General features: G+C 44.3%; 2 long non-coding RNA genes across 2 annotated transcripts in view; one reads left to right on the top strand and one right to left on the bottom strand.

The window, feature by feature from the left end:
* LOC142591056 (uncharacterized) overlaps window positions 1–22,373 on the top strand; it is a 69,922-nt gene that overhangs the window by 32,153 nt on the left and 15,396 nt on the right. The gene's annotated exons all lie outside the window — the stretch shown is intronic.
* Window positions 2,355–20,628, bottom strand: LOC142591278 (uncharacterized). The gene is made up of 3 exons (XR_012830432.1): window positions 20,590–20,628; window positions 3,399–3,454; window positions 2,355–2,426 (listed from the first exon to the last, which is right to left on the bottom strand). It is a non-coding gene; the product is annotated as an uncharacterized LOC142591278 (long non-coding RNA).

Here is a 22,373-nt window from a genome sequence, read left to right as displayed (position 1 = left end):
ATCCCTATAAAGAAAGGCGTCAGACAGGGAGATACGATATCTCCAATGCTATTCACAGCATGTTTACAGGAGGTATTCAGAGGCCTGGAGTGGGAAGAATTGGGGATAAAAGTTGATGGAGAATACCTTAGCAACTTGCGATTCGCTGATGATATTGCCTTGCTTAGTAACTCAGGAGACCAATTGCAATGCATGCTCACTGACCTGGAGAGGCAAAGCAGAAGGGTGGGTCTGAAAATTAATCTGCAGAAAACTAAAGTAATGTTTAACAGGCTCGGAAGAGAACAGCAGTTTACGATAGGTAGCGAAGCACTGGAAGGGGTAAGGGACTACATCTACTTAGGGCAGGTAGTGACCACGGATCCGGATCATGAGACTGAAATAACCAGAAGAATAAGAATGGGCTGGGGTGCGTTTGGCAGGCATTCTCAAATCATGAACAGCAGGATGCCACTATCCCTCAAAAGGAAAGTGTATAACAGCTGTGTGTTACCAGTACTCACATATGGGGCAGAAACCTGGAGACTTACGAAAAGGGTTCTGCTGAAATTGAGGACGACGCAACGAGCTATGGAAAGAAGAATGATGGGTGTGACATTAAGGGATAAGAAAAGAGCAGATTGGGTGAGGCAACAAACTCGGGTAAACGACATCTTAGTTGAAATCAAGAAAAAGAAATGGGCATGGGCCGGACATGTAATGAGGAGGGAAGATAACCGATGGTCACTAAGGGTTACGGACTGGATTCCAAGGGAAGGGATGCGTAGCAGGGGGCGGCAGAAAGTTAGGTGGGCGGATGACATTAAGACGTTTGCAGGGACAACATGGCCACAATTAGTACATGACCGGGGTAGTTGGAGAAGTATGGGAGAGGCCTTTGCCCTGCAGTGGGCGTAACTAGGCTGATGATGATGATGATGATGATGAAGGCAACGGTAAGAAATAAAAGGCACGGTTGAAAAGAGAAGAGAAATGTTTTTTTTCCTTCATTGCCCCTGGCGAACGTGAACTTTCTAAAGAACAAAAGCCGACGTGAATTCAAGCTGACATTTCCGAAAGTTTTCTTCTCGTTGAAGGCACATTGCTCACACTTTTTAAAATGTTTACGCGAATCAAAACCAGACAAAACAGGGCAAGACTGCTTGTATACATCATTACGCCCGTCCTGATATCACTGCTTCGCAGTATGAGCGAACCTTCAGTTTTTTCGAATACTTTCAATAATCTTCTTGGCGCTAGCTCTTATTACACCTTCAGGAATTTTATGAATTATATGAATTCAGGCTGTCTCCAAAATAACTGAATAATAATATACATTTGCATACAAAGAATTGTTATTCAAACACGATTGTAATTCAAACAAGCCGATTGTTGCAATGACATCAATAAAGAAAATACGACGACCATTGACGATGATTCCAAATGTAAGCTACGAATGAAAGAACAAGCCCAACCAATTAACGAGCAAGTGAGTCCCCCCTCCCGATTCTTTTCGCCCCTCCCCCCAAACTGGCTTGTCAGAGTGCACGCGCCCTTTCCCTCAGCGGGTTTCCTCGCCTTCCCTGGTACCATGCCCGACCCCAACCACCCAACACCGACCACTACCAACCACCCAGAAAATTAGCTTAAAGAGCCAAGGGAAGATACTTGCTTTAATAAAGAAAACTCGATAGCTATGAAAAATTGAATGCGTGGCGTAAAAAAGAAAAGATGTTGTGTATTAGGCAAATTTTGCAATTATGCTGCAATTGAAACATCTCCATTGCGTGCAATTCTACTCTGCTAGCACCGAGAACGCGCTCCAATAAGCCCAAAAATACCCATGCAAAATGCGTCCAAAATGTTAAAGGGGTCGCTACCTCTCGTGGGGAGCTAATGTTATTTATCTCTATATTTTTAAAGATTATATAATAAAAGGTTCATTACGAGTGGGGCTGGGAAGAATAAATGGTGCACGAACAACAGTAAGTTCAGCTAAAGATTTCCTTCCGCAAGAAGACAATTGCTGCGGAACACACCTCAGAGGAAACATTGGCGTAATGTCGAATTCATCAAGGGTCCTAATTTTTTGTACAAGTTAGCGTTATACGCCTGCATCTTCTGCTGGTTCAGTTGTCCGCGAATATTAAAAATAATTAAGTTACACGCTAAAACTAAACAAAGCAGTGACAAAAGCAGGATGAAATTGACAGGGAATCACGCAGGCTTCAGCAGTATGCCACCCTGCTGGTACTACTTTAATTTCTTTATTTTTCCCTAAAGTACCAACCCGCCTATTTGGTAGCACTACACGAGCGCTACGAAGCAGTCACTTTTGCACACTCAACTCCAAATGAAATTGCGCCTCATCTTACCATGGCACAATGTTGAGGAGATTGAACATTCTGAAGCATGTGGTTGCATTCAGAACTGCAGTTTGTGCGCAGCTGCATGTGGACAAAAAAAATTATTCAGAACCGATTTGAAGGAACGGAAATTTATCCGCAGCAAAGAACTGACGAACATGAACTTCATCAGTGCAATAAACGAGCTAAATACACAAGAACAAATAGTCGGGCTTCACTTCAAAGTCACTAATAACAACTCATTTATTTTAGCACGAAAAATAGGCGCCTATTCTTCAACCGTGTTAGCGTTTAATTAAATAGTCAGCTCCCCGGAAGCTGCTCCCGATTGTCAAAGGAATATATATCTTTCCGGAGGCGTCATGAAGACAGAAAAAAATCGAATGGCCTGCATTACATGTACAGAGTATAGCATAACATAAAGAAAGCGGGCAATGGCTATTTATGCATGTAGTGCTGTCAGAACGCGGAATACATGCGTGCCTGTTGCTGTGGCTGTTAGGCAGCGGACAGAAATGAGGAGGTTTCTTTTGCAAACAGGAAAATTCGTGCATCAAGTGTGCCATGGGCAGTAATTACGCTGACGTACAGAATGATGTAAGGTAGGCTAAACTTATCGGGGTCTCGATGACCGCAAAGTGGGTCATAAGGTTTCAGGCGGGAAAGGAGAGGTGCTTCTGCCTAGGAGCTGCCTGTCTAGCTGTTGCTGCTTGCTCTGACGAGAGGGCAGCATTTTGGCAAAGCGCCGGTCACTTTAAGGTGAGAACTAGCAGCGGCTACTTTCATACTGTAAATTCCGGTATTGCATCTGTGATAATACAACCAATAAGTTTCGGGATAAGAATCACCTCTGCTGGTTGTCGGGCCAGAGTTTACCTGGTATTTGCAGAGCAGTGGAATTGAGCAGCTGCGCTCGTTGATGAATATGTAAATTACCTACGTTGCTCTAAATTCTACTTTTGCCTTTGAGGGTCATTTATGGGGAGCTGACTTGTCGTCTTTACATGTTTGAAAAAACTGTATAAGTAACAAGATGAACAAGCCGTAACGTACGTATATTCCTACGTCGAACTTCATTATACCGCATTCAGCAGGCGGCAATTGGGTTCCTGAAAACCAATGAAGATTCAAATTATTGGAAACGAACTAGTAGATGTGCATATTTTGTTTGTTTACTGGTTGGTAATATGGCTAAAAAGAACTGATGTGGCAAAACAAATAACTGACCGTTTAAACTTTGACGGTACCTAACATATGGTTCAGTCCAACAACGATGTCTGGACCAAATAGAAACTTGGGCAGTGCGCTTCTGCTTCAAGGCACTTTTCTTAATTTACAAAAAGAAGAATCACCAAGGCGAGCCCGTATTGCGTAGTGAAGACACCAGAAAATTGAATGAGAAAACAGCAGAAAATGGTCCATTTTGGTTAATGTACATGGTGCGAACCAGCGCAAGGGAAGAAGACGAGTAAAACCAGATGAGAAACAGGGCACTGAACAAAAGTGAAACGTTTTTCCTGACAAGGAAAAATATCTAACTATAGACTGAGTGCATGATGGGATTCTCTATCAAAAGTTAGCTGCAATCCAAGGCACGAAAGGCAAATCCGACAAGCTTTCCCCAAACCAGGCAGAGAGCAATGACCTTGCAATAAGGTGTCCAGGGACTTCATAAACGCTTTTCACATTAAAAAGAACGGTTTCACTTCAATAAGCCACGATCACTACTCCTGTTTGGGTGTGAATCAACTTTGCTACATTTGGGTTCACGGCAATCACGTATATGTTAGGTTTGTTTAAAAGGGCTGTTGTAACTACTTAGCCTAGAATTGTTATTGCTGCCCTTGTTTGTGTACATCTTTTCGGCCTTATCTTTCTTGCCACTGGCATTCGATCGTGGATAGCATGATAGGCTCAATGTTCGGACTTTTATTTCCCCACACAAAAAAAATTCTGCCGATAATTGAGCGCTGAACTTACGTTTCTCCTTCTCCTTAGTTCTCACTTGCACGACGCCCAACCATGAGTAATTGAACAAAACCGAACATTTGAACATCCGAAAGAGGCAGGGTTAGGCTACTAAGACATAAAGCAGGATAGACACAGGTGAGCGTTGCTCTTGCAACTAACTTAATTCGAAAGCACACACAGTTTGCCTAAGTATTACCGCCTATACCCACGTGATCTGCAATCGATGGCGTCATCATCAGTGCAAATGCAAACAGAAAAACCCTGTAATCTGATGATATACTATGAAGTGGTTTACAAATAAAAATTCACTCTCATGCAAAGTTGTTGAAGGCATGCTGACACAACGCATTCCCTTTTTCCTGATATGAAAGGCCTCAATAATCTCCCTGCTAGTCTGATCGCTATGTGCGGAAAGAATTGCGGTATCCCTGAAGATTGGAGCAAGTACATGTTTAGAGCAATGCTGCTCCACGTTTGAGTACCCATTACCCACTAGCGAGAGCCTATGCTCTGACAATGTAATTGTTCAGGCAGCCACTGGTTTGATGAATATACACGTGACCAGAAGAAAAAAGAAGATGGTAAATAACTTCCATTCTACAATGCATAGGAGACGTGCGCTTAGCAGCGCAGCCTTTCTTATTGAAAGTTGAAGTAATCTATGCGAACTTCCTATCAATCTTACGAAAAATTTTGGTCATCTTGTTGAGGCAGAAAAAAGAACCGTTACTGTGCGGTAGTTTATGTACATACGGAATTACAACTAATTCAAATTAGCTCGAACCTGAGTAGCTAGCGTCATCATTAAAAAAAAGGAAAATGTCTTAATTGGATGCTTTTTTTCGCTGCAGTGACTCACAAACTTTACATTTAGTTTCGAGCAATAGTCATGGAAAGGGTAGGTGGCAGCGGGCTGTCTCAGCCTATGTAGAAGGGCATTTACAATCATTAGTGATCAGAGAAACATTTATGGGGAAAAACTTGAAAGATCTCGTTAGTTTCCTTGTTCTATCTAATCCTCGTAATCGCAATGTTTCCAGCATTGATGTTCAAGACCACTATAACATAAAACATGATTATTTTTTGGAAAGTGTTAAGCTGCGCCTCACCGAAGACAACAATAAGCTCAAATTTTCCATCCTCAGTGGGATATCCGTTAGTAGTTTTTCGAGATTCTCTCTTCTTACTTAGCTTCAACTTTTGCTGGATGAGACAGAAATTTATACCGGCAAAAATCTGGCATTTGCATTGGTTCTAAAGTTTCTCCGGTGCTAACATTTTCCTAGACCGAGTTAGTAGAAGTGCAAAAATTAACCCAGATGAACAAACGAATAAAGTCCTAAGGCATGTGGATAATTTCTCAATGCTTGTGAAGAATTCGAAGTTTCAACAGATGGTTGCTAAAGTAGTTCAAGTGTTCCCCAAATGTGGGTCCTGGTTACAATTCACACGCGAAGTGTCAGCCAAGAACGAGCTACAATTTGTGGATACGAGGCTTCAACTAACCAATAAGCATGTACGGTGTGTGTACTGGTCAAGGTAGGAAAGGCAATTTTCAATTTTAAATCCGCACATGAAAAGGTCGTGAAAGAATGGATTGCATTTTTGGACCTACTTTCCGCACATTGTAAATGTTGGTTTCACCTGCGTTCTGGCAGTTTTACTGGAGTGGTTGAGACCTGCAGGTTTTCTGGAGGGTGCTGTCTGTGTGACCGTGCATAGGCTTGTTAATCGTGTAAAATTAGGAGCGCCAACAAGAATCAGTAGTCGAGTAAAAAATGCACTCGCCATTCGATATGTACCTGAGCTATCGCACAGTCTCGGGAATCTAGCATTTTTTCTGGCCCAAGCAAGATGAGCAAAATTTTTCGTAAGATTGATAGGAAGTTGGCAGAGGCTACTTCCACTTTCAATAAGAAAGGCTACACTGCTAAGCGGAAGTCCCCTTCTATGCATTGTAGAATGGAAGTTGGTAACCAGCTTCCGTTTTCTTCTGGTCACGTCTATATTGACCAAACTTGTGACTGCCTGCACAATCAGATTGTCAGAGCATAGGCGCTCGCTAGTGGGTAATGCGTAATCATATGACGCGCGCCATTGCTCTGAACATTGGTGTACTCCATTCTTTAGAGATACGCCAATTCTTTTCGCATATATCAATAAGACTACGCGGGAGATTATTGAGGCCCACCATAGGAGGACAAAAAGGAAACCGTTGTGTCAGCCTGCCTTCATTCACTTTTCACGACAGTAAATTTCATTTGTACACCGTTTCATAGTGTATCATTAGATTAGGGGCTTTTGCTGCTATCCTGTATGCTGATGATAACGCTACCGATGCGAGATCACGTGAATATAGGTGATAGTACTCAGGTAAAGTGTGTGTTTCGAATAAAGTTGCGAGTTCACCGCTGTGCTGTGTCTTTTCTACTTTTTTTCTTACTCGTCTTGTGCTGTCCCATCATTATGTTGAACTGGTACCAGCTTGCGCGAATATCAATTCTTCTTCTGAGCAGTTGATATAAACACAGTAATTCTCCCTGGGTAATAAATATTTCCTTTACACATGATATTTCAGATGTATTCTGTCGAGAACTGGCGTATTATTGCGCCGAATTTTTTATTATTTTTATGTGCCACATTATATTACATTCACTGCGTTAGTGAGTATAGATGTTTGAAGTACGAATAGCACAAATGGTGCCTATATTCAAAGGATGTATGTGCACTGATACATATTGATAGTTTATTCTTCGTCACGTGTACATTACGCTTCATGCCTTTATATGGGCTATTTGGTCTTTCTACCTATCAAGAATAGCTGTCAGGATGCTATGATGAAAGGATATACTACTGACTATGTGGCCACACTTCCTAATGCCATTCAAACAAGAAGGTCTCTAAAATTATTGAACACTTATATGCTCAATGTAGGTCTAATACACCACGCTAGGAATAAGACACGGTGTTACTTACTTCCAACAATTTTTCCAGACCATATAATGCTGAATGGTTGCATAGAACGATCGCATAATGCATTACGTTCTGCTCCGGTAAATCAGAACTAACACGAAGCTGGCGTCACGGTGGAGACCAGAGATAACGAATATTGGCTTGCCACTATCACTGAGAATCGATCAACCCGAAGCTGAAAGCTGGATGCGCCACTACAATAACACGCAACTTGCCCTCTCGCGATATATTGCAGGCTGGTAATACGTACAACGTAAACACACAAAATTACTACACTGGTACTACACCAGTGTAGAATTACTACAACTGGTACTACACGAACGCTGTGCTGCAATGCGTTCTCGTAGTGCTAGTTGCTTCGGCTCTATTAGGTTTCGTCGGGCGTCGCCTTGCTTGATTGAGTATCGACGACGTTCTACAACGGCGATTCACAACACCCCCCCCCCCCCCCTCTGCGCGATGGGAAGACCGTTTCCCACACTCCTGCGTGTGGCGTCTCGCGTCTGTCGTATGTGCTGCTGCATATATTGTTCTTGTTGAACACCATAGCGACTCAGAATCGCTTCAGCGGGGCGTTGATTTATTTTATAGCTATGCAACTGATAAGGTTATCGTACGGGGCCTGTCCTTACCTCATAGGAAGCTCCGTAGCCGCTTTTAGAGAGTCGTGACTCAGGTCAAAGCGGGAGCAACGCGCAGCTGTTGTATTTTGTATTGTATGACCTTGCGCATACGCGATCTTTTCTTTTTCGCTAGCGAAAACGAATTTAGGGCCTACATAGTAGGCTTAGTGCAAAAAGTAGCTTAAAATGGTAATCGTATTTAAAAGCGAATTTTATGAATATCAGCTGTATCGAAGGTGGCCAATTCGTTGCAAATGTGCAGTGAACCGAGCATATAATAGTAATAGAGTAGATATCTGCAGGTTGTGCTTTTATGCCCAAGGTAGCTTTTATATTTCCGATGGATCTTCCGCGTAGAAGTTCATAAGATAGGTCCTTATTTGAAGACATAACTAACAATTTTCGTGTAAACCAAGTTTGATAACTGAATGCGTAACCTTGAGAAAGACAATGCAATGTAATTTTGCTGTTGCCGTGAAAGCGCAAAATTATAATTTAGAGTTTTGAGCATTACACTACTGGACATCCTCACAACATCGTGCACTCCTAGGCCGCTTGCGTGGAAGGCGCGAGCTTGAGTAGCGTTCAATTTCTCCGGTATACTAACGGGGCCCATCTACGCTGTCCGATAACTGCAGTAGTAAGTACCGTGTGCAATAGTTTTTTTTATTTTGAATCCACCATGAATAAAGAAGGCATAGCATCTCGCTGCCAATTGTCCTGTTTTATTCTTAGGCATATAGTCAAGACATGACAGATTAGGCGTTATTAAAGTTTATTGACTTGAAACACACTGACAGACCACAGCAAAGGCCGCCCTGCAAGTTTCCGATCAGGAAATTCTTCGTGTTTTTTAAGCATACCATTACATGCCACCTAAACTACACCTAACCTACACGTCGGTGCACCATGCTTCGCAAAAGAAGTCTGCGGTCGGCTCTCTTCTTCGTAGGGCGAAAAACGTGTGGACAACAGCGGAAGACCGCATGGCGGACAATGCACTTGCGCCGCGGGAATTGACGGCTTGTGGACATCCTGAGTACTTCATTGACTCAGTAGGCCACCAGCTGGCTCGCGGAGTACCGACCAAGCCTGGATCCCCAACAACCGGGCTTCGGTTCCCTACGTCGCCGGCATAAATGAGAATCTTGCACGCTTACTTCGGTCATATGACGTACAGGCAGCGCACGTGCCCTCCCGGAAACGTGTGCAGACTGTCGATATATCTACGCCGGTGAAACCGGCAACTTCAAAGCAAGACTTAAGCAGCACAGTGATGACGTCCAGAAACCACACGTTGCATCCAATGCATTGGTCGAGCACTGCGCCACCACATCACATACGATTAACTGGCTGAAATCTCGAGTGATTGCCAAGGAACGAAATCATTATTCGCGTCTTTATCTTGAGTCGCTTGTCGTCCAAACCACAGCGTACACTCTTCATCGCAACGAAGGCAATGTGGCGCCCTTGTATGCCTGATGTCTTAGTTATGTTTTGAGCCACACATAAAAAGGGGTGCCTGCTCTGCCGTTTGTTTCATTGTGAACAAGGCTCCCGTGGGGGAGCCGAAACGAAAATAAATATTTTAAACTACTTTGGTCGGTGTCCAGATCTTTTCCTTTTAATAATGTTAAGCAGCGTACGCTCGGCATATGCTGCTTACGAAATTATCAACGGGTGTCTACATCGCGTGACAAATATTTTCGAAACTACGTCACTTTGCCGTTAAGGTTTTTCATAGATGGCACATTATTTTCGTGCGTGTGATGTAGTGTGAATAGCCTCGCCCGACTTTCAAGTCACCATGTTACCAAATTATTTTTCGCTAAAATAATATATTTACCAACCGTATAGTTATGCGGTCCGCAAAAGTGGCAAGTACGGACAATTTCTTATGTAGATGAAAAACCGACGCAATCAAATTGCCAAATTTCTGTGTTTATCACCATTATTGGATTGATTATGAAGCCATATTTTGGAAAATCCAACGACTCTCTACAAGCGTACCATTCAGTCTACTGCATTTTCCTCGCAACTTATCCTTGCCCTTAAAAGAGAGATTATATAACAATGCAGTGACCTGTGCAATACGAGTTATTCCGCACTATATTTTATCAGTTTTACCTTATCTAAACTGTTCGCTCTCCACCTTTACTGTCACATACATGCGGTCTTCTTCGCCTATGTGAAAGACGTATTTATATTAAGGAAAAGGCTTGAAACACACATGAGCATGCACAATCAATATTTCATATATAGTGAGAGATTAGCGACTTTATTTTTTCTAGCACTGTATAATATTAAAAGGTGTCATTAAATTATAATTAGCAAAGTATTTCGACAGAATTCAACTAAAAATTCTGCCTCTGTTTAGGTGAGTTTACCGTAGAACCTATTTCTGGAGGCTTCAGCTAAACACACGCGTAATGTATAACAACTCTTAAATTTTTAACTCCGTCTGCATGAGGCAGTTCAGTACACCGAGTGATAAAGAGTACACTGCTACTTCACCGACAAGGGAAAGAGATGTAGAACATTATAGTGTAGAGTTTGTGTGGTGTAATGAATAACATTGCAGTGAGGAACAAATCACAAGCACATATACTCGTCTGACTTCAAAGTCGCGCGTTTACCACGGCGGAAACACAAACTCCCCACTCCTTGTTCAGACATCGCTTTCTCTGCCGAAAATATTGACTGGCATCACTGAACCTTACGTGCATCACCGTTCAAAAAAGTATTTGTTGAGTTCTTCCCAATCTTGAACAATTCTTTGATCGATGTGTAGAGAATATATGGGCACCAAAAACGCATATTAAGAAACCGACCGCGTGAAAATGTATTGCACAGTTTATAATAGAGAAACACGTGTAAACAAGTAAGTGTTTCTTCATGGATAGCCCTGAATTGTTTTAAGCATTCACTTCGCTGGTGCTTGCACAAAGACGCACTGTGTCTCATGTGTCGTAAAGAAAGTGCACATTAAATTAGTTCTTCAAGATTGATGGTCTTCTTTAGCACTTACTGGGAGAAAAAAGACAGCTTATCAGTACGGTGTAAATATTCCAGATTTATTCTATAGCGCTTTTGCTAGCCTTCTTTGATGCCTCTGCTTATTAACAATGGCATTCCCTGGGACGCTATAGCGTACAACTATTCCAATATGTTTTATTCCATTCACGCGACGTCAAATTTGCGTAACCGCCGACGCAAGTACAGGGTGGTAACCCTCAGGGTTGTCTGAACAGACCAATGAATCGATCGCCTTGTTCATAGGAGGTCACTTTTGTTTGCTTCAAAACGAATAACTTTGCCTACAATGAGCAGCTTGTTTTATCTAATTGGCTCACAAGAAGCGAGGAGCACGCTCAAGCGGAGAGGGATCCGATGGGGCCGAGCCACTGCACTCAATATCGATAAACGGATCAAGACGGTGGTGCCGGCGACTGTGATTGGTCCGCTTTTCTTTACTTAGCTTGCAATGGCTGGTCGAAAATCGCGATGGCACGTAACGGAACCTTAAGGATGAAGCTGAAATGGATCTTCAGCAGAGAAGAGTTGGCAGAACGAGGCCGTAAACCGGCCGAAAGTGCTCGAAAACGTTACACGGCCACGCAAAAAAAGCTTTATTATACTCAAGTAAACTCGTGCTCTCCGGCACGTGCGAGTCGCCAATGCCTGAGCGATCGGTGGCAGCCATCTTTTATTCATTTCAGAACGGGGCAGCCTGTGGCTATTCAGAAGAAAATTCAGTTTGTTCGGCATATTAATGCATCTTTAACGCGTACACGTAACTTTGGCGTGGTGAGTTTGTGCACCTTTGTGACGTCGCGTGCGAGGCAGGTGAAATGGCTGTAGCCCGAAAACTTGTTACCAATAGCTGAGGGCTAATGACGAAAAGGGGTTGAATCAGATATAGCTATTTTTCTTTCGTTCGATCAAATCATGCATAATCAGTGCGTACACGTCATATAAAATGGGGAGCTATTACGTACGGATTTCGTGACGTCGCGTGACGGGCAGGTGAAGTGGGGGCGGTCCAAAAATTTGTGACCAATCGCAGTGGGCTGATTACAAATTTGGAATAGAAAACTTTCGAATAGTTTTACGTTATAGCGCCCCAGAACTACGCGTATGCAGGAAGTAGTTGCTTTGGTAAGATCCTATTAGAGTATTGATGAAACAAAGTTTTTACGCATCGTAATATTATAATAGTAAGAGATTTGCCTTAAAAATTCACTGTGTAACTTCATGTTTACTTCTATAACATATAAAATATATCCGAGAGCGTAGAGAAAGCTGCCTACTTTCTCAAACTTTCGGTTAGCATAATTTATTCAGAGCTACTTTTATCGTTGCAAACTCGCTTGGCCTTCGGAAAGTATGTATTCAATCAGATATCTTCCTAGCTTGTGCATGTTTACTCGTATTCAAGAAGAACATAACTTGAGAGTACATACAGAAGCATTTATTCTTTTCAAGCAACATGAATATTTTCAACTGTCTAATTCAGAAAAAAAGGCCTCCTATTTAAATTTATCTGTGTATTATATAGAAGTTTTCTTGCAAAGAAACTGATTATATGCGCTTTAAATGAAGAAGAAGAGCACAAGAACAAGGCCAGCGAGATCCTCTGTTCCATGCCTGCAGTGCAACCAGTGGGCTTGCTGGATCGCCAGTGCTTAGCACGAGTGTGTGCCGTTCGGGCAACTAGCTGTTCATCCTCTGCGTCACCTGCTTTCTCTGTTAAAAGCAGGCGCTACCATCTGAACTGCTCAATAACCCCATTATAATTGGTGAAATGTGCGGCGTATTCAATAACATCTACACCCTGGAATTCCATTCTCGGACTCGGCCTCCCATCATGCCTGACTCTCCCCAGCGGACGTCACCGCCACCCTCCGTTGCCTGCTCTGGCGCTGTCCCGCAATGCCATACAGCGATTATCAGTGGTACGAATGATCAGGACGTCAATGACTGGTTGTCTACCTACGAACGGGTGAGCTTGCACAACCGATGGGACGATACCGCCAAGGTAAATGCCGTCATCTTCTACCTTGCGGGGGTGGCTCACCTTTGGTTAAAAAACCACTAAGCCGACTTTCAGTCCTTGTCCGCGTTCAATACCAGTTTCGCTGCAGTTTTCGGTCGCCCCGCCGTCCACATGTTGCGCGCCGAGCTGCGGTTACGAGAGCGGGCGCAACAACCCGGTGAAATATTCACCTGTTATATCGAAGAGGTTCTCGACCTATGCAAAGGTGTGGATGCTTCTCTGCCAGAAAATGACAAATTGAAGGATATATTGAGGGGCATCGCCGATGACACTTTCTAAATGTTGATCGCCAAGAGTCTGATCGCCGTAGCAGAGCTAATAAACATGTGCCAAAGCTACGACGAGCTGAGGAGGCAGCGTGTGTTCACCAGGCGCCCCTCAGTGGCTGACGAGGCCTTCACTTCCATGACAGTCTTCTCTCATTCCTCCCCCTTGCTCACACAAATCCAAGCTTTCGTGTGGGAGGAAGTTGCACATCAGCTTTCTCTACTACCCTTCGGTGAGCTACACCAACAGCAGCCGCTGCCTACGCAGCTAGCCCGTACGCTCCGGCGGTTTATTCAAGACCAAGTTGCTTAGGCTCTACCAATGCAGCATCAGTAGTGCCCTGGCGCCGCGCCACCTACTTACGCATCCGTCGCCGCGTAGGCTCCTCGTCAACAACTCGTTACGCTACATCCTCGGCCGCTACCACCCCTTCATCATCCCGTTCATCGACCAGCTCCTGCCTTTGCTAATCCTTGGCGCACGCAAGACAACAGACACAGATGTTATTCCTGCGGTATTCCTGGCCATGTTGCACGATTCTACCGCCGCCGCATGCTGCACTCTGATGGCTTTGTGCAGTCGCCTCCGTACGCCGACGTGCAACTTTTCTACGACACCTATTTTAGTCGGCAGTCGAACAGGTAACCAGTAGAATTTCCGGACCTTATTTGTCGTTCACCTTCCCCGCATCGACGCTCGTTGTCCCACATGCGTCGGCGCCCTTCACCCACGCAAGAGCAAAACTAAGCGCCGCAGTTCAGGAGGCAGGAACTGCGTGGCCACCGATCTGTACAAGTCTTCCATTGTCGCCTTCGACCGTTGTCGACCTCACTGTTGACGGCGTCCCTGCCATTGCGCTAATTGATACTGGAGCAGCCGTGTCTGTCCTAAACGGACGCCTCTCTCGCGATTTAGGAAAAGTTACGATGCCACTATCTGGGTTTTTTCTTCGCACAGCAAGCACCCAGCCAGTTCAGCTTTCAGCAGCTTGCACATCTAGATTTGTTATTCAGGGCGTTCTCTATATTGTGGGGATTGTGGTTTTGCAGCCCTCTTCTCAAGACGTGATATTTGGGTGGGACTTTCTTTCGCGAAATAACGCAGTCATCAATTGTGCAAGTTGAATTATCGCCTCTGTGTGACGTGCCCCTCATCGGCACCACTTTTCTTCCCGCTAAGCTAGTCCTTCGGGAAGACACCGCCATACCGCCGTACTCGTCTGCCGTTGTTCCCGTCTTCTGTGGCGCTGTCTCTGAGGATGCTGTCCTCTTCATTCCTTAGGAACTCTTCATAACCCCCAAAGAAGTTCCTCTCCCTTTGACCACGCTTTACATTTCAGCGGGTTTCAGTTCCATCGTTGTCTGCAATCCGCTTCCTACAGCCCTGACGGCTCTTGACGGCGAAGCACTTGACCGTGTTTAGTCTCTTGATTACATGTTTATAACCGACGTGCAGGATGCTTCGTATGCAGAGCTCACTGACTTCTGTGCACTTTCAACTTCTGCTCCACCATAACCTGACTTGTTCGCACCTTTTATTGCCGATGATCTGACTTCCGAGCAGCACTCCCAGCTTCTTCACCTGCTTGCCTAGTTCCGTTCTTGTTTTGATGTTGCTCAGCTTACTCTGGGTCGCACATCAACCGTCAGACACCACATCGACACTGGGGCCAACGCGCCATTGCGGCACCGCCCGTACCGCTTCTCCGCCAAGAAGCGTGAGATGATGAGTGAACACGTGCACGACATGCTTAAGCGCGGCGTCATTCGACCTTCCAATAGCCCGTGGGCATCACCGGTGGTTCTCGTCATAAAAAATATGGTTCCATTCCGTTCTGCGTCTATTATCGCCGTCCTAATAAAATAACGCGGAAAGACGGCTACCCTCTACCGCGCAATGACGACGCTCTGGACAGCTTGCAAGGTGCTGAATTCTTCTCTTCGTTGGATTTACGCTTGGGCTACTAGCAGGTTCTGATGTCACAGGTTGATCGCCCTAAAACTACATTCATTACTCCAGGTGGTTTATACGAATTTAATGTAATGCCATTTGGCCTATGCAATGCACCTGCTACGTTTTAACGAATGATGGACAATGTCTTGCGCGGCCTAAAATGGAGCACGTGTTTATGCTACCTCGACGACATCATTATGTTCGCCCCTGATTTCAGCACGCATCTTTTTTGCCCTAGGTAAGTGTTGACGTCCTTGAGCAACGCAGGCCTGCAACTGAACCTGATAAAGCGTCACTTCGCCGCCCGCAAGCTCACAATTTTCGGTCACGTCGTATCCCAAGGCGGCATTTGCCCCGACCCATCAAAACTTCGGCGGAGTTTCCTAAATGTAAGAAACTCAATGAACTCCGCGCCTTCATAGGCCTCAGTCCTTACTTCAAACGCTTTGTTCGCAATTTCGCCTCCGTTATACCACCTCTGACACAACTCTTAAGTGGCGCCGACGACCTATCCTCCTGGTCTCCTGCATGCGACATCACGTTCGTGACCTTACGCCGTTTCCTGACGTCTCCGCCTATACTGGGACACTTCGACCCCACCGTCCCAACTGAAGTAGATACCGATACCAGTGGTATTGCCTTGGCACTGTCCTTGCGCATCGCAAGCCTGGCTACTCCGAGTACGTCGTTGCTTACGCAACTCATGCGCTGGCCAAAGCGGAACGCAATTACAGCGTCATAGAAAAAGAATGCCTGGCCATCGTTTGGACACTCGGGAAGTTTTTGTCCTTATTCATACGGCAGGACTTTCAATGTGGTTACTGACTGTCACGCCCTTTGTTGGTTATCCTTTTTAAAAGACCCGTCTGGACGCCTTGCCCGCTAGGATCTGCGCATTCAAGGATGCGACATACACGTCATCTACCACTCAGGTTGCAAGCACATTGACGTCTGACGCTCTGTCCCGCTCTCCGCTGCCAGACCCCACGGCCTCCATTTTCAACACTGAGGCGGTATCCTCGATCGACATCGACACCTTCGCATCAGAACAGCGCAACGATCCTGGGGTGGTCTCTCTTTTGCATCTCGTTCCTGGCTCGCCTGCATCTCCCATCTCCAGCTCCCTGCGTCGCCCGGCTCTCCATTTTGCTATCCGGGATAACCTTTTGTATCGACACAACTACCAGCCCGATGGTCGCAAGTAGCACCTGGTTATCCCTAGGACATAGCGTTCCGACATGTGCTCGTGTTTTCACACTGACACACAATGTGCACACGCAGGCGTTTTGACGACGTATGAGCGCCTACGGCGATGTTACGGCGACGTGCGAGGAATGTTTACTTTTTTCCAAAAGTTTGTCCGCTCGTGCCCGCCACGCCAACGCTGCAAATATCCTTGTCATCCGGCCCACGGTTTATTACAGCCGCTTCCGTGCCCTACTCGTGCCTTCGACCGTTTGGGAATTAACCTGTACGGGCTGCTACGGGTGACACCCGCTGGCAAACGATGGGTTATTGTCGTAAGTGTCGTAAGTAAGTGGATCTTCTTACACGCTATGCTGAGAGCGCTGCTTCACCTGCAGTGACCGCCAGTGACCTTGATTCCTTTCTACTGCATCGTTTCATTCTTCGCCATGGCCCCCCTCGGGAGCTGCTGAGTGCTAGACGCCGCGTGTTTCTGTCGCAGGTGATTGCAGCTCTGCTTGCTCAATGTCGCATAGTTCACCGGACCACTACGGCGTTTCAATCGCACCCTTGGTGTTATGCTCGCTATGTACGTTTCATTGGAGCGTACAAACTGGGACATCATCCTCCCATTTGTCACGCACGCATACAATACGGCTGCACAAAGTACCACAGGATTTTCTCCATACTTTCTTCCCTACGGTCGCGATCCTTCGCATACTATTGATACGGTTTTTCCTTATACACCAGACATGTCAGAGTGTGCTCCCGTTTCAGCCGGCACCCGATACGCTGAGGAATGCCGACAATTAGCCCCAAAGTTCACATCCGCCGACCAACAACGACAAAAAGCCAATCGTGATGGCGACGCTACAAATCAGTACTTCGCTCCCGGCACCCTTGTCGTGTTGTCCGTGCCTTCTACCACGCCTGGAATTTAGACAAAACTTCGCTCGCAGTATGATGGACCATACCGCATCGTCGAATGCACTTCTCCGGTCAACATTATCATAGAGCCGCTTACAACGACATCGACAAGCGCCGCCGTGGATGGGATGCTGTTCATGTTCGCCGCCTGAAACAATGGTATGACTCGCTCGTCTCCACGTCCTAAGTCGCAAGGATGGCTCCGCTTTTGCACCGGGGATAATTGTAATAAAGAAGAACACAAGAAGAAGGCAAGTCATATGGTCTGTTCCATGCCTGCAGTGTAACCAATGGGCCAGCCGGATCGGCAGTGCTTACCACGACTGTGAGCCGTTCGGCAACCAGCTGTTCCTGCTCGGCGTCACCTGCCTTCTCGGTTACGAACAGACGCTACCATCTGAACTGTTCAATACACCCCTCTACAAGTGCATTATTTACCTTCAAGCACTTCGTGAACTCCGGAAGTGTTTGCCGCACAAGCCGTTTTACACGGAGTCCTCTCAGGCAAATCGTCTTAAAGATCGTGTGGTAATGTAATACTCGGAAATATATATTCGCTTTGAATTAGAAGGCGAATTGAAAGTAAGCTGACCTGACAGCAAAACGAGAAAACATTCGCTATTTTATACGTAATGCCATGGTTTCATATTCTTGCCTTATAACTTTCAGATTGCAACACCTTGTACAAGCAGTGGTTATGTTTGTATAGAGCTCAAGATAGAGAGAAGGAGATAAACCTATTTCAGAAACAGCTTTTTGCCCAAGTCATTTTTTCAAATTACGCAACTATTTCAGGCGCTTGCGAAACTCTCCCGGTGTGGTCCGTTAGAAGTTGGCACTACCATCGGCTTATACATTGTGTTCCTTGAAATGTGTACACTAAAGAAGTGTTGTACAAGTATGTGCCTAATATATACGATGAATATTAAATGATGCCCTACGCTGTGAATAGGAGCAGTAACTTTGTCGAGAAGGTTGAGCCAGAAACAATGATTCTCGATGCGTGACAATTAGTAACAAGAGCTGGATGTCCTCTGTCCGGCCGAAATCACTTCAGCTGCCCTGAAATGATAAATTGTCAGGCAAGGGGATTTTCGAAAAGGGCACTTGTCTTCTTCAAGGCAGCAACCGCGTTCCTTAGCAGTGTTTTTACTTACGCGTAGCTGACTGATCCGCGACCTCCATGGGGAAGAGGAGAGTAGGCCTGGGTGTGGTGTTGATAAAGTAAAAAAAAAAGCCTTCAGATCCCACGCTCTGTGGCAATCGATGTTATGCGAAGCCGTGTGCGGGGAGCCTACCAAGGTAAAGAAACGACGATGATAGCACCAAGGCCTAGGCGGTTCTTTCATGACCCACATGATGCGCTCGTCATGACATTTGGGTCACGAACTTTCATTTATGTTCGTCATACACTTCTTTCATTACCATGAAAATTTTGCTACCAACCAAAACGTAGGCGGCTCTTTAATGACTTACATGACAGGCGTGTCATGACGTTCGTGTCAGGACCTATTATTTATGTTCGTCATACACTCCTATCATTACCATGAAAATATTGGTACCTACCAAGAGGAATGTGACTGTTCCATTACCTACATGACATGCATGTCACGACGTTCATGTTATGACCTGTCATTTATGTTCTTCATACAGTCTTGTCATACTATGCCAGTTTTGGTACCATCACCACGACGAAACGACCATGAGAGTACGAAGACGTAGGTGGCTAGATAGACGGATAGCTACCTTCAATGTGGCAAATGTACGCCAAGGAATGCTTCAGGTGAAAAGAAAACAAATGTAGTAGACACACTGTAAATGACAAGGGTGGAACAAATGGAAGTCTGGAATTATGAGAGTGAAGGAGAAGAAAGAGAATAATGGAATGTGCTTCTCTTGAGGAGTGCAGATATCAGGCGGAACCAGGAAATAGCTTCTGGATGTAGGAAAGTGCCACCAATACAGAATACTGCAATACAGTGCAGTGCATGCTTTATGCGACGGTCCTTCAAAGCTTCAATCGAAAAAAGGTATTAGTCGACATCGATTCGTTTGAGAGTACAATTGAAAAGTGAAAGCACACGCATACGCATGCGCGTACCGTGTCGCACATGATTACTAGTGTTGTGGAAATATTGCTCACTATCCTCAGTCTTTCTGCAAAGCGTAACTTTTTATTTTCCCTGCTAAGTTATATCAACGAAGATTTTCCAGCAGTAGAAGGGTGCATGGTGAATTTATTACTAGGTACAAAGTGTTCAAACCGGCTCATAAATGCGTTGACTGCACTTCCTTGTTGCGCATTCTTATAGGGGAAAACGCTCCATTGAGATAAATGGCATCAACCACTCTGATGTAATATATTTCAATCGCTGGTAGAGAGATTTGGGATCTAAATTCATCGTAGAATTTATCAATGTTCCTCGGAAGTACCGCACCAAATATGGTTTATGGCGCTTGATATCAGACTTGTGTTGTATTAAAAGAAACACAAGAAGCTGGAACATTCCCGTTATGAAGGCCAGATTTTATAGCGAGTTGAAGCTATGATTTATTAATACAAATGCTTCACGTTTTTCAGCTCTTTATAACTGCAAATTGTTTAACTTACCGTAATCCTTCAGTGGGGCGGCAATGTAAAACGAGAAATGGAATGTAATATTCATTCTGAATGTCATGTGCCCTTAGATATTTACGGTTAAGCACTATTTTTTATTCTTGTGAACTAGTGTTGTGATTATGTGTGATGTAATAAACGTCATACAGCAGAAAAATTACGCATAGCAGATGAGTTTAGGTCTTCGAAGTAGTACAAAAATGCTAGTATGTGCACGCCTATGCAGTGTCGCAATATTGCGTTATAAAACTTTTCTCAAGGCCGGTACATATCCAGTGACTAAGTTTTTATGCAATACTAATTATATTTGAATTTTATATCATCAATATAAACTGCGATGTTTACAGGAACATAGTTATGTTCGGAATGATACCAATTTTAATCCTACATGATCACAGTGCATTGGACAGTCACCGTAGGGGAGAATTCCGGATTGTTATGTGGTCCCTTAACGTTGATCAGATGCGCCATACGCTCATGCCTAAAACATTATGGTACCCTACGCCGGCGTCTATTCCAGACGTGTGGCAATATTTAAAGAATCGCAAAAAGTCTGACATTTACCTTACTGCTTTCGCGCTAGAATACCGCAGACACGTAATTAATACGACGCGTAGCACAATATCAAACAGAAGGACCGTCAAACGCATTATAAAATGAAAAAGCTCTTACCTGTAGTTGTGGTAGGTTCAGGTGTAGTCGTTGTCGCTGGGTGAACATAACGTCAAGTTCAGTGAAGAATAAATAACGGAACAATAAAAAGAAGCACTATAAACTCGAGCATTCCCCATATGAAGTGTGTATTTCATAGCGAGTAGGAACTATTACATCATAATACAAATGCTTCATGTCTTGCAGCGGCAAGGTAAAACGACAAATTCAATGTAATATTCATTCTAAATGTCAAGTACCCTTCGAAATTCACGGTTAAGCAGTATTTTTTATTGCTGTCAATTGGTGTTGCCATTTTGTGTGATATAGTAAACGTTATACAGCCGAACAATTACGCATATAAGATTAGTTTAGCTCTTCAATATGGTACAGGAATGCTAGTGTGTGCATACCTATGCAGTGATGAAATTTCGCGTTAAAGGGACACTAAAGCGAAACTATAAATCAGAATCATGAGGCATTGTTTGAGAACCTTGCAGGCCATCATTTAAGAAAATATTTTGATTATTATATGAGAAAATGAAGGCCCAAGTATCAGTATTTGAATTTCGCACCGAAACCCCAGCGCCTGTACGTCAGCGTGATGTCAGGTATTCCAAAGTATTTTTCGCATTTGGGCCGCGTTGGCTGAATAAAGGTTCCCGAAACTTGTCATGTTTAATATTTGGTTCCTATAGAACACAATGTTGTCAATCTGTGCCGCTATATATAATTAGTAGGCCCTGAAAATGCCATCAAAATCCAAGACGTCACAGTCCCCAGGTGCGGGAGCCTAAGTAGGCGTCAACACCCGTATTTCGTTCTTGCGCTTTTTCTGGCTTACCAAACGTCTTAGCGTTGCAAGAGTGGTGTTTTTGGTGTTGTAGAACGGTATTCTACTGATGCAGAAGAAATAATTTTTCACTTTAGTGTCCCTTTAAAGAAGTTTACTCGAGGGCCGTAGATACCCAGTGGCTAAGTTTTTATGCAATATTTATTTTATTTGAATTTTCAATCACCAATATAAACTGCGATGCTTACAGGAATATAATTATGTTCGGAATGATACCAATTATAATCCTAAACAATAAGAGTGCATTGGACAGTCACCATAGGGGAGAATTCCGGATTGTTATGTGGTTTCTTAACGTCGAGCTGATGCGCCATACGCTCGTGCCTAAAACATTATGGTACCCTACACCTGCGTCTATTCCCGACTAGTAGCAATATTTAAAGAATAGCAAAAAGTCTGACATTTAGCCCACTGTTTTCGCGCTAGAATACCGCAGACACGTAATTACTACGACGCGTAGCACGAGATCAAACAGAACGACCATCAAACACATTATAAAATAATCAAGCTCTTACCTGTAGTTGTGGTAGGTTCAGGTGTAGTCGTTGTCGCTGGGTGAACAAGACATCATGTTGAGTGAAGAATAAATAACGGAACAATATAAACAAGCTGAAGCAACTATAGCATTCCCCATATGAAGGGTGCATTTTATAGCCAGTAGAAACTATTATATAATAATACAAATGCTTCATGTTTTGCAGCTCTGTATAACTGCAAATTGTTTAACTTACCGTAATACTCCGGTGGAGCGACAAGGTAAATCGAGATATTCAATGTAATATTCATTCTGATTGTCAAGTACCCTTAGATATTTACGGCTCAGCAGTACATTTTATTGTTGTGAACTAGTGTTGTGATTATGTGTGATGCAATAAAAGTTATACAGCAGAAAAATTACGCATAGCCGATGAGTTTAGCTCTTCAACGTAGTACAAGAATGCTAGTATGTGCA

This window comes from Dermacentor variabilis, chromosome 8, assembly GCF_050947875.1.
Source record: "Dermacentor variabilis isolate Ectoservices chromosome 8, ASM5094787v1, whole genome shotgun sequence".
Taxonomy (NCBI): Eukaryota; Metazoa; Arthropoda; class Arachnida; order Ixodida; family Ixodidae; genus Dermacentor; species Dermacentor variabilis.
The sequence above is the reverse complement of the archived record's forward strand: the minus strand, read 5'-3'. Positions and strand labels throughout refer to the sequence as shown.